Source organism: Macrobrachium rosenbergii, chromosome 41 (assembly GCF_040412425.1).
Source record: "Macrobrachium rosenbergii isolate ZJJX-2024 chromosome 41, ASM4041242v1, whole genome shotgun sequence".
NCBI classification, from domain to species: domain Eukaryota; kingdom Metazoa; phylum Arthropoda; class Malacostraca; order Decapoda; family Palaemonidae; genus Macrobrachium; species Macrobrachium rosenbergii.
The window spans coordinates 89,147,988-89,160,265 of NC_089781.1; the positions used below are offsets into that span (position 1 = coordinate 89,147,988).

At 35.8% G+C, this 12,278-nt stretch overlaps 1 protein-coding gene across 6 annotated transcripts in view; it reads right to left on the bottom strand.

Annotated features, from left to right (window-relative positions):
* Nucleotides 1–12,278, bottom strand: part of LOC136826977 (solute carrier family 49 member A3-like) — a 96,562-nt gene that overhangs the window by 18,155 nt on the left and 66,129 nt on the right. The window lies entirely within an intron of this gene.

A 12,278-nucleotide genomic window follows, 5' to 3' on the forward strand; every position in this document is an offset into this window, starting at 1 on the left:
GGAAAGTAAGACGGAAGAAAGAGAATATGAAAGGAGGTACAATAAAAGGAAAGAAAGGGGTTGCAGCTAGTGGCCGAGGGCACGCTGCAAAGAACCTTATGTAATGCCTACAGTGCACCGCAAGAGGTGCACTGACGGCACTAGCCCCCTACGGAGTTATGTATATATGTACAGCCTCCATTTTATTATTCCTTTTAAATGCATTCACACGTTTTACAAGTTTTCCTCCGTAAATATTTTGGAAAACCTATGACCAGTTTTAGCTGATACCGATGACTACCATCAACTATAGCCTAATAACAAGGAGTACCAGCATTGGGTAGCCTAAGCATCAGCTATCTTTCCATATTTCCTTTCCTTTTTCAATATTCCTTCCAGTCCCAATTTTCATTTCTACACATTTTATCCTCTTTTTTTTTCTTTTCAGTATAAGGCATCTACTCTCCTCCTATTGAAAAGGCCTTAGGCTTATATATGAATAGAACTTGGAGGGTACATTTCGGGACAGATAAGTTATCTGAGGGAGAGCAGATATTGCTTATGCAGGATTTGCGATAAGGACAGTGCTTAAAACAAAACAATGGCTGATAACACTGAAAAAGAGATGTTGAGGGATTTGGGTAGAAAGAAATAAGGCATGACGGCAGAGCATCAAGTGAAAACTTATGAGTTTTAGAAATAGTGATACTAAAATATGTACGTGCATATATGTGTATATGTATGTATGTATATATATATATATATATATATATATATATATATATATATATATATATATATATATATATATATATATATATATATATAAACACCATAAACTTTACAGAGATTGTGAGGAATAATTTCCCTGAATGAGACATTAGTTACCTATGAAAGAAAAAACCTAAATATGAAAGAGAGAAAATTTAAAACTGTAAGGAATCCTTATCTGTCAACAAGTGAAGACCGGACGACTTTGTTAATAAAATACAAATGATCTGTCTAAGCTTTATACCCCAAATCAAGTTCTACACATTCTACAGAACTTGGCTCTGCGCACGTGGTTGAAGGCTTGGCACCTGGTCTCTCGTGTCTAACAGTAATTAGTCAGCCCTGCTTGCTCCGTTCTGTATGTCAATCAAAGTCGTGAGCTTGCGTCACCTGCAGATTAGCCCTGAACTTGGTGTGAGAGAGAGAGAGAGAGAGAGAGAGAGAGAGAGAGAGAGAGAGAGAGAGAGAGATCTTTCTAGTGGTAATGCATGCTGTTTCAGAGAGAGAGAGAGAGAGAGAGAGAGAGAGAGAGAGAAGATCTTTCTAGTGGTAATGCATGCTGAAAGAGAGAGAGAGAGAGAGAGAGAGAGAGAGAGTGGTAATGCATGCTGTTTCAGTGGTAATGCATGCTGTTTCAGAGAGAGAGAGAGAGAGAGAGAGAGAGAGAGAGAGAGAGAGAGAGAGTTAAGCATTCGTGTGGAAATATGAGGCAAAATCTTTCTAGTGGTAATGCATGCTGTTTCAGAGAGAGAGAGAGATCTTTCTAGTGGTAATGCATGCTGTTTCAGAGAGAGAGAGAGAGAGAGAGAGAGAGAGAGAGAGAGAGAGAGAGAGAGAGAGTTAAGCATTCGTGTAGAATGCTGTTTCAGAGAGACAAAGAGAGAGAGAGTTAAGCATTCTTGTGGAAATAGAGGCAAAATCTTTCTAGTGGTAATGATGCTGTTTCAAGAGAGCCAAGAGAGAGAAACTAGAGAACAATGAGAGATAAAGAAGAGAGAGAGAGAGACTTCAAATGCTGTAAGATGCTTTCCGGTTTTACACCTTCATAGAGAGAAAGAGAGGTAGATCGAGAGTTAAGCATTCTGTGGAAACTGAGGCAAAATCTTTCTAGTGATAATAAATGCTGTTTCACAGTTGAATGGAAGAGAGAGATAAAATTTAGGCAAAATCCAAGCAAAACTGGGTGGTAATGCATGCTGTTTCAACAGAGAGAGAAGAGGAAACTGAGAGAGAGATAAAAGGTTTTAAGGTGTGGAAATAGGAGCAAAATCTTTCTAGTGGTAATGCATGCTGTTTCAAGAGATCTTTCTAGTGGTAATGCATGCTGTTTCAGAGAGAGAGAGAGTAAGAGAGAGAGTGGAGAGAGAGAGAGAGAGAGAGAGAGATACAGTTAAGCATCTGTGTAAAATATGAGGCAAAATCTTTCTAGTGGTAATGCATGCTGTTTAGGGAGCCAGAGGAGTTAAGCATTCGTGTGGAAATTGACAAAATCTTTCTAGTGGTAATGGATGCTGTTTCAGAGAGAGAGAGAGAGAGAGAGAGAGAGAGAGAGAGAGAGAGAGAGAGAGTCAGTTAAAGCATTCGTGTGGAAATATAGGCAAAATCTTTCAGTGGTAATGTCTGTTTCAGAGTGAAAGAGAGAGGACCACATGAATAATAGAGAAGTTAAGCATTCGTGTGTGGAAATATGAGGCAAAATCTTTCTAGTGGTAATGCATGCTGTTTCAGAGAGAGAGAGAGAGAGAGAGAGAGAGAGAGAGAGAGAGAGAGAGAGAGAGATTAGTTAAGCATTCGTGTGGAAATATGAGGCAAAATCTTTCTAGTGGTAATGCATGCTGTTTCAAATATTCACATTGTGTGGAAATATGAGGCAAAATCTTTCTAGTGGTAATGCATGCTGTTTCAGAAAGAGAGAAAAGAAAGAGAGAGAGAGAAGAGAGTTAAGCAATGTGGAAAATCAATATAATGCATGCTGTTTCAGAACTTTGACATTAAAAGACATTTACATAAAACTACAACAACACAATTAAGAACAGCTAAAGAAAGACAAGAGAGAGAGAGAACCAGAGAGAGAGTTTCTCATTCGTGTGGAAATTTGAGGCAAAATCTTTCAAAGTGGTTTTGCATGCTGTTTAAGAGAGAGAGAGAGAGAGAAACAAGAGAGTGTGTGTTAAGCACTCAATTAGAAAAGAATGACAAAACAACAAAGTCAATTCTCTTTTAGAACAGACAATTATACGACAATTAACCAAAAAAACTAGGAACTGAGAGATTTACCAGACTTATGAAGATCTTTCCGGTATTACGCCTTCATAGCCCTCGGGTCTCGGCACTTTCTTCACTACCATTTATCTCACAATGATATAAATTACTTCGCAGTTGAATGAAATATAAAATTTAGGCCAAAATCCAAGCACTGGGACCTATGAGGTCATTCAACACTGAAAAGGGAAATTGAGAGGAATAAAAGGCTTTAAAGGTGTAACAGGAGAAAAACCTCATAGCTGCACTATGAAACAAACGTTAGGAGAGGGTGGTAAGAATGATGGAAGAAAGAGAATATGAAGGGAGATACAGTAAAAGGAAACAACACCAAATTTCTTTTAATTATAAGGACGCACAAGAACCTTCAGTAATGGCTTACTTTGCACCACGTGATAGTACATTATGACTCACGGACCACACTGAATAATAATAATAATAATAATAATTTTTAATAATAATAATAATAACAATAATAAATTATTTTCAATTATTATTATTATTATTACCAAAAATCTCTTTTTAATTGTCAAAACTACAAGCATCCCAAATATTCACTGACAATTAAAGCAAACAACACACAGAATGGAATTCAATTAAGAAGGAAAAGAAAGAATGAAAGCAATATACAAATCAATATGAGCAAACAACTTTGACATTAAAACACATTTATATAAAACTACAGCAACACACTTAAGAACAGCTAAGGAAAAACAAAGGAGGAACCAACGTCAAGATTCTCTTTTCAATTACGACGGGGAAACAACACCAAAATTCTCTTTTCAATTATGAAGGGGAAACAACATCAAAATTCTCTTTTTAATTATAAAGGGGAAACAACACCAAAATTCTCTTTTCCATTATTAAATGGGAATCAACACCAAAATTCTCTTTTCAATTATAAATGGGAACAACACCAAGATTATCTTTTCAACTAAAAATGGGAAACAACACCAAAAATCTCTTTTCAATTATAAAGGGGAACCAACACCAAAATTCTCTTTTCAGTTATAAAGGGGAAACAACACCAAAATTCTCTTTTCAATTACGAAGGGGAAACAACACCAAAATTCTCTTTTTAATTATAACAGTCGGCGGCGTCATCGATAAGATAAGACAAGAGCCACGGCAAACAAATGCAACGAAGAATAGAGACTTCACGAAAGATAAGATGATAAGATGACTTGGACGTGATAAGAGAGAAAGAGGAAATTTGTAAAAAAAAAAATATATAATAGAGTTTTCTGTACCTGACACATCGTCCATTGTTTAAATTGCAGATAAGGATTTCGGATATGAACTTGCAGTTAAATAAACATTTCCACGTTCACTTTTAAGGTCTATGTAATCTTTATCATTCTAAAACCTACATTCTTTTATATATATATATATATATATATATATATATATATATATATATATATATATATATATATATATATATATAAATATATATATATATATATATATATATATATATATATATATATATATATATATATATATATATATATATATATATATATATATATATATATATACATACATAATGGACATCACACCATCTCCGCAGGTATACAGAATACAAGATAAATGAGGCGTAACAGAATAAGCCAGGGAAATCACACATGAATAATTCTTCGCCATTCCCATGCAAAATTCAACACTTCCTTCCTTTCCAGGGAGTTCCTTCGCGCCTTGCAGGAACAGGCGGAAGAGAAAACACCTTTTCCTTCCTTTTGCAAGCGGTCTGGCAATCAATACTTGCAATCCATCTCGAGGTTATCATCAAGTCTTACTACGTCGTCAGTGACGTCACGCAACAATGCTTAGGTCACGCGAATTTTATAAAAAAAGAGAACATTAACGCATACCATTCTTTAACACCTTAGATAGACGGATAGAATATACAATTTAGGCCAAAGGCCAAGCGTTGGGACCTATGAAGTCAATCAGCGCTGAAAGAAAAATTGAGAGTAAGAGATTTAAAAGGTGTAACAGGAGGAAAACCTCGCAGTTGCATTATGAAACAATTGTTAGAAGAGGGTGGAAAGTAATATGGAAGAAAGAATATGAATAGAGGCACAGTAAAAGGAATGAATGCGGTTGCAGCTAGCGACCGAAGGAACGCTGCAAAGAACCTTAAGCAATGCCTACAGTGCACCGCGTGAGGTGCACTGAAGGCACTATACACCACCTAGGGGGATAAACAACCTTAGAAAAAAGAACATAGGCAATGTAATTTTCTCGATAAAACTGGTACTGCATATTAACAAAAAACACACCAGGTCGATAGCCCCAATCGAAGTGGCTGAAAGCACTTATTAATTCTTGATGATTCTTCTGTTACATAATGATCTGGTCCGGAACGAACCCGATTTAAGGAAGGGGGAGGGAGCTGAAAGTTGCCGGGTCACCTCGATACAAGCACAACCTTTGTCTCTGTTTGGTCCTTTCGTATGTTTATCTTTCATGCAGTTTCTCAATTTTCAAGGACCTAGTCTCTAGTCATCCCATCCTGACTTGTATCTTCATATTTTACTCTCTCCATTCTCTATAGGTTCAGGTACAGTACGTACCATACCTGTATGGTAAGAGAGCTGATGCTGGCAGAATTTATAAGGCACATACACAAACACGTATTGGCAATTTCATATACTATCCTTCCCTCTTATCTTTTCCACTTTATTTATTTATTTATTTATTTAATTATTTATTTATTTATTTATTTATTTATTTATTTATTTATCTGTTTATTTTAAGAATTACAGATTTTCCATTCGGTGAAATCTCGCTCAAGAAGCTAGTGGATTTTAGAATTGTTCAATAATGTTAGGAACAATCGTTTGTCGATTGTTCCTTGGTGGATTGTTGCCTCCTTTTGTTTTTTTTGTTTTTCTTGTTGGCGAGTTGACGTGTGGTGGACGGTGTCAGACTTCGCCAGTCAGGTCCAGGACAGCAGCAGGTCACGGCAGCAGAGCAGCGGAGAACATTCTTTTGGACGCGATGGTTGTCGTATCGGCTCTGTTCAGTCTGGAGAACTGTTTCTGAGGACTTGATGGTTGCCGTGTCGGTTCTGTTTAGTTGTCCTGCAGTGTTGGTTTTACAGTTCTCGATTTTTTTTTCCTCTATGCTGCTTGTTTTTTTATTTATTGTTACTATTGTTGTTTATGGTTTTATGCTGCCTGTGTCTTATGATTCTGTTGTATTTAATTATGTGAATTTTATGTTGCTGTCACGTGTTAGTTTATTGATTTGGTCATTTTAAGTTTTTCTCTCCTGGACCTGACTCACTTGTAAATGTTGTAAATAAACTAATATTAAGGTAACTTTTTTTTGTATTTGTTCTGCTCCTTTGTTTGTCACCTCTCGTCCTCAGTCATTACAGCCCAATTGCTTGTTTATTTTAAAGAACCTGTCGATCTCGAAAAGCGAGATCGTAATAAATAATAATAATAATAATAATAATAATAATAATAATAATAATAATAATAATAAGTGGTACACCACTGTGACTGAAGTATCTCCAAACCGACACACATTCAATTACTTACTTTATATACTACAGTGATATAAAAATTACTTACAATTAATTCACGCATTTACCAACTGAAAGATCGTTTCACACAGTCAAGACAATAAATGGCCCAAATCTTTTAGTAAATATTCTGACACAAACCAGAATTCATCATATTATAATGTCGAATATTTCTTGCGCTTTCTCCAAATCAATATTCGGGTCACATTTGCCATTTTAAGTTCTCGCGCTGTGCATTCCACTAAGATTATACTTCCGATCATTTTATTTGTTGGGATCAAGGTGTTCTATTTCTCAGAACGTGGGTTTAATGCACCTACGGTTTCACTCAGCTTACCCTTTAATTTCAAAATATATATATGGAGAGAGAGAGAGAGAGATAATTAGAGCAATATTCATCTATCCCTAGGATTATAAGCTCTTCAATTTCAAAATATATATTTCTTTTATGGAAGAGAGAGAGAGAGAGAGAGAGAGAGAGAGAGAGAAATGAGCTTGGCAATTCAATCAGTATTTATTTATCCCTAAGATTACAAGCTCTTTCATTTCAGAATATATGTTCAAATATGAGTTTTTTTCTTCTTTCTTCTTTCTGGAAGAGAGAGAGAGAGAGAGAGAGAAATGAGCTTGGTAATTCAATCAGTATTTATTTATCCCTAAGATTACAAGCTCTTTAATTTCAGAATATGTGTTCAAATATGAGAGAGAGAGAGAGAGAGAGAGAGAGAGAGAGAGAGAGAGAGAGAGAGAGAGAGAGAAGAGAGAGAGAGAGAGGAGCTTGATAATTCAATCAGTATTTATTTATCCCTAAGATTCCTTTAATTTCAGAATATGTGTTCAAAAGAGTTTTCTTCTTTCTGAGAGAGAGAGAGAGAGAGAGAGAGAGAGAGAGAGAGAGAGAGAGAGAGAGAGAGAGAGAGAGAGAGAGAGAGAGAGAAATGAGTTTGATAATTCAATCGATATTCATTTATCCCTGAGATCACATGCTCTTCAATTAAAAATATATGTTTCCTTTATGACAGAGAGAGAGAGAGAGAGAGAGAGAGAGAGAGAGAGAGAGAGAGAGAGAGAGAGAGAGAGAGAGAGAGAGAGAGAGAGAGAGAGAGAAGAGAAATGAGCTTGATAATTCAATCGATATTCATTTATCCCTGAGAGCACATGCTCTTCAATTTAAAAATATATGTTTCCTTTATGGAAGAGAGAGAGAGAGAGAGAGAGAGAGAGAGAGAGAGAGAGAGAGAGAGAGAGAGAGAGAGAGAGAGAGAATTCAATCAATACCAATTTATCCTTAGCATTACGAAATAGAAAAAATAAATATAACTGACTTAACCCACCATTCCTGAATTCCTTTCAAATTCCTTTACTCTAAGATTAAACCTACCATTCTTGGAATCCTGTAAGAGTTATTTTAAAATATTAGTTACTTAATACACTCAAATAACCCAAGAATTCTTCAAAGCAAGCACGACCCAGTATCGACGACAGAAACGGAAATGGACTTTCGTGTTGCGTGAACTATCAATCAGCCTTTCATATAGCACGAGAGTCCTATATTATTGGTTGATTGATAATCGAAGTCCGCTTTTTACTAATAAATTCTTCTATTACAGCGCATTGCTTCGGTGCTGTCTTCACCTTCAAGAATATTATTATTATTATTATTATTATTATTATTATTATTATTATTATTATTATTATTATTATTATTATTATTATTATTATTATCTAATCATAGTTAAAATGACGGTAATGTCTATTATTATTATTATTATATTATTATTATTATTATTATTATTATTATTATTATTATTACGACAGTGGCCTCCATTGTTTCTTTACAGCCCTGAGAGATAACTCCCAACTTATCAGTTTGTGATGACAAAGTACCGACAATAATCTATGAACATAAATAAAACTTATACCTATAATGACTTACTAGAGAGAGAGAGAGAGAGAGAGAGAGAGAGAGAGAGAGAGAGAGAGAGAGAGAGAGAGAGAGAAGCATAGTTACGGATCATTATGATACCATGGCAATATTTTTGAGAAAGAACTACATATAATTATAAAAAAAATCGTTGCAGCGAGGTTGTTGGAAACGTTTCTCAACACCTACATATCTTTTACCGAAATCATCTATGGAAGGCAATGAAATATGTATTAATTTGACCGAATTGACTGACATCCTGCAGACAGGGTTCAAAATGAGAGGTTTTCATGTTATCGACTGTTTAGCAAGATGATTTAAATAAGAAGTTTTTATGAAATGAAATATAATTTCTTATTAACCTGAGTGTTCTGACGTGGCTGAACATAACTGCAAGAATCTACCAACAATATCTGGAAATCACTTCTTAACAATAACTACTATATATCTTATTGGCTTTCATCTCTAGTAAATTCTATTTGCAACTGGGCATTTCTTGACTCGCAACCCCCCCAACACTTTCTTTCTCTCTCTCTCTCTCTCTCTCTCTCTCCGTAACTCAGAGGCAGCGCGTCTAGCTCACAACATGAGCGACCCGAGTTCGATTTTTGAACCGGACAAAGAGGAACAAATGGGGGGGGGGGCATTCCTTAAAATTCACTATGCCTCAGATGACTAAGCAATTATGTGCCTAGTTGTTACTTGACTGTTGTGGAATGTAGGTGGAAAGAGAGAAGACACTATTCGGGACAGACTTGACGAGGTAATCCTCATCTGGCGACGGTGATGCCATTAATTATATATATATATATATATATATATATATATATATATATATATATATATATATATATATATATATATATATATATATATATATATATATATATATATATATATATATATATATATATATATATATATATATATATATATATATATATATATATATATATATATATACATATATATGCATAGGGGTCCTCTTGCATTAAGAGACACTTCACCTCCAGACGTTTCTCCCGCATATGTTTATCTGTCTGTCCGTCAGGCACTTACTTATGACATCGAGAGCTTACGTCATGCCGTGTTATGTGGCAGTAAAGAATGTTTAGGCTGCGATTTAAGGTCACTTTGAGGTCACTCTATTCAGTGACTTTAAATGACCTCATTTCGCGTATCCTAAATCAGGGTATAGCTTAGTTTCAATTGCCAACTGATTGAATCAATTCTTGGGAAAGGTGTGAATTTTAAGATATTTCCTAATTTGGGAAAATTAACAAACGTTACCGGGATTATAAATAACAATTGAGAGAGAGAGAGAGAGAGAGAGAGAGAGAGAGAGAGAGAGAGAGAGAGAGAGAGAGAGAGAGAGAAATCCACTGTCTAGAAAAAAATAAGAGAAAAATTATCACTTGGAATAGCACAAACGAGGAAATTCAGCTTGAATTATTATGCAACTTGACTCAGGGCATTGAATTCTGACCCTTACGCCCACAAGAACTTAACGCCTATTTTGCTCTGCATCTCTACGCCCTTCTCCCGCATTGAGTACTAGAACTGCAGAGGCGTCCCTGGAGGGAGAGGAGATACCCCCATGGGGAGAGTGGAGGTAGGGGTCAGCGGCCCCAGGGGGTTAAAGCATAGGGAACGAGAGAATTTCGTGATGAAACCAGTGCGTGATAGCGAGAGTAAATCCTACGGCACGCACGCATGCGCAGTAGCAGCCACAAACATCATATTTTCAGTGTTTTTTTATTTGTTTTTAAGCTAATAACTTTTGCTGCTGGAAATGTAACAATGTACCTACTACTACTTGTTAGTTTTCTGTAAAAGAAAACTATTGTGCCGGCTTTGTCTGTCCGTCCGCACTTTTTTCTGTCCGCACTTTTTCTGTCCGCCCTCCGATCTTAAAAACTGCTGAGGCTAGAGGGCTGCAAATTGGTATGTTGATCATCCACCCTCCATTCATCAAACATAGCAAATTGCAGCCTTCTAGCCTCAGTAGTTTTTATTTTATTTAAGGTTAAAGTTAGCCATAATCGTACGTCTAGCAGCGCTATAGGTACCAACAACATAGGCCACCATCGGACCGTGGCTGAGTTTCATGGGCCGCGGCTAAGAGTTTTTTGGGCTGTGGCTGAGGCCACCACCGGACAGAAAACTCGAACTTCGGCCAATTTGTACTTGTTTTTTATTGTTATTGGTTATACTCCAACTATTGCTACTGCTACTTTTAGTTTCATTGTTGACGCTGTTGATGTTGAGGAAATAATACATCCGTGCTTGTTCCTACTTTTCAACTTGTCAAGGAGCCCACTATTTAAACTACTGCTACTGCTACTTATCCAGTGCTATTCCTTTCACTGATCTTACATCTACAGGTACTACTACTATCATAACGGTTGCTGACCGTATTCCACCCATAATTTAACCCTCCCTATTGATACCTGTTAAAGTTAATGCAATTAATAATATATGAGATGTTTCCACTTGAGTAATCCGCAGTCAGGGACGAGCAATCTCATTAGGAGGAAAATAATTAAGAGATTAGAAGTGTTGAGAGGATTTAGTGAATATGGGACGAAAGCAGACAACAAATACATATGAAAAAGATCAAAATAACAGACAAAGAAATAAACGAATACGGATTTTAGTTAATATTAGATGAAGGGAATTTCTACATACTTTCCAGGATGATAGTTTTAAAGTTACATCCCATTAATGCATCAACACAGACTTCGGTCACACAATAATAATAATAATAATAATAATAATAATAATAATAATAATAATAATAATAATAATAATAACTATCATTGTCCACAATGAACTTGCATAGCCAGCCTCAAGAAAATAAAATACACAAGTAAACAAGTAAAAAATTGCACCGAAGTTTTTTCTGCACAATCTAGTTTTCTGTACAGCCGCTACAACGTATAATCAAGGCCGCCGAAAATAGATCTATTTTTCGGTGGTCTCGGTGTAATGCTGTATGAGAGCAGCGGCCCATGAAACTTTAACAACGGCCCGGTAGTGGCCTGTCCTATATCGTTGCCAGATGCACGATTCTGGCTAACTTTAACCTTAAATCAAATAAAAACTACAGAGGCTAGAGGGCTGCAATTTGGTATGTTTGGTGATTGGAGGGTGGGTGATCAACATACCAATTTGCTGCCCTCTAGCCTCAGTAGTTTTTGAGTTCAAAAGGCAGACAGAAAAAGTGCGGACAAAAAAAAGTGTGGGCAGAAAAAAGTGGGGACAGAATAAAGTGCGAACAGACAAACAAAGCCGGCACAATAGTTTTCTTTGACAGAAAACTAAAAAGGAAACAAAGGATATATCATTAACTGAATGCTAACAATTTACAAAAAAAACAATGTTCAAAGCCAAGCTAACAGCAATTTCGAGAAACTAGATGTATCCATACATGAAAACTATTATACTTATGCATGACTGACCCGCCACTATGAATGGCACCTTGCATGACATTACTAATTTGGTAGTTATAGTATGACAAGTGGCGTTTGGAGTTCCTAAGCGGTAGCCCATTCAGGTACTGACCAGACCCAACACTGCTGATGTTAATTAAGATCAACGGGGTGCTGTAAAGTATACAGGCAAGGTGTACTATAGGATTTTTTCCTTTCATGATCTGTACATCTTTAACGCTATACACTTTTAACACATACACACGAATATTTATATATATATATATATATATATATATATATATATATATATATATATATATATATATATATATATATATATACACATATATATATATATATATATATATAT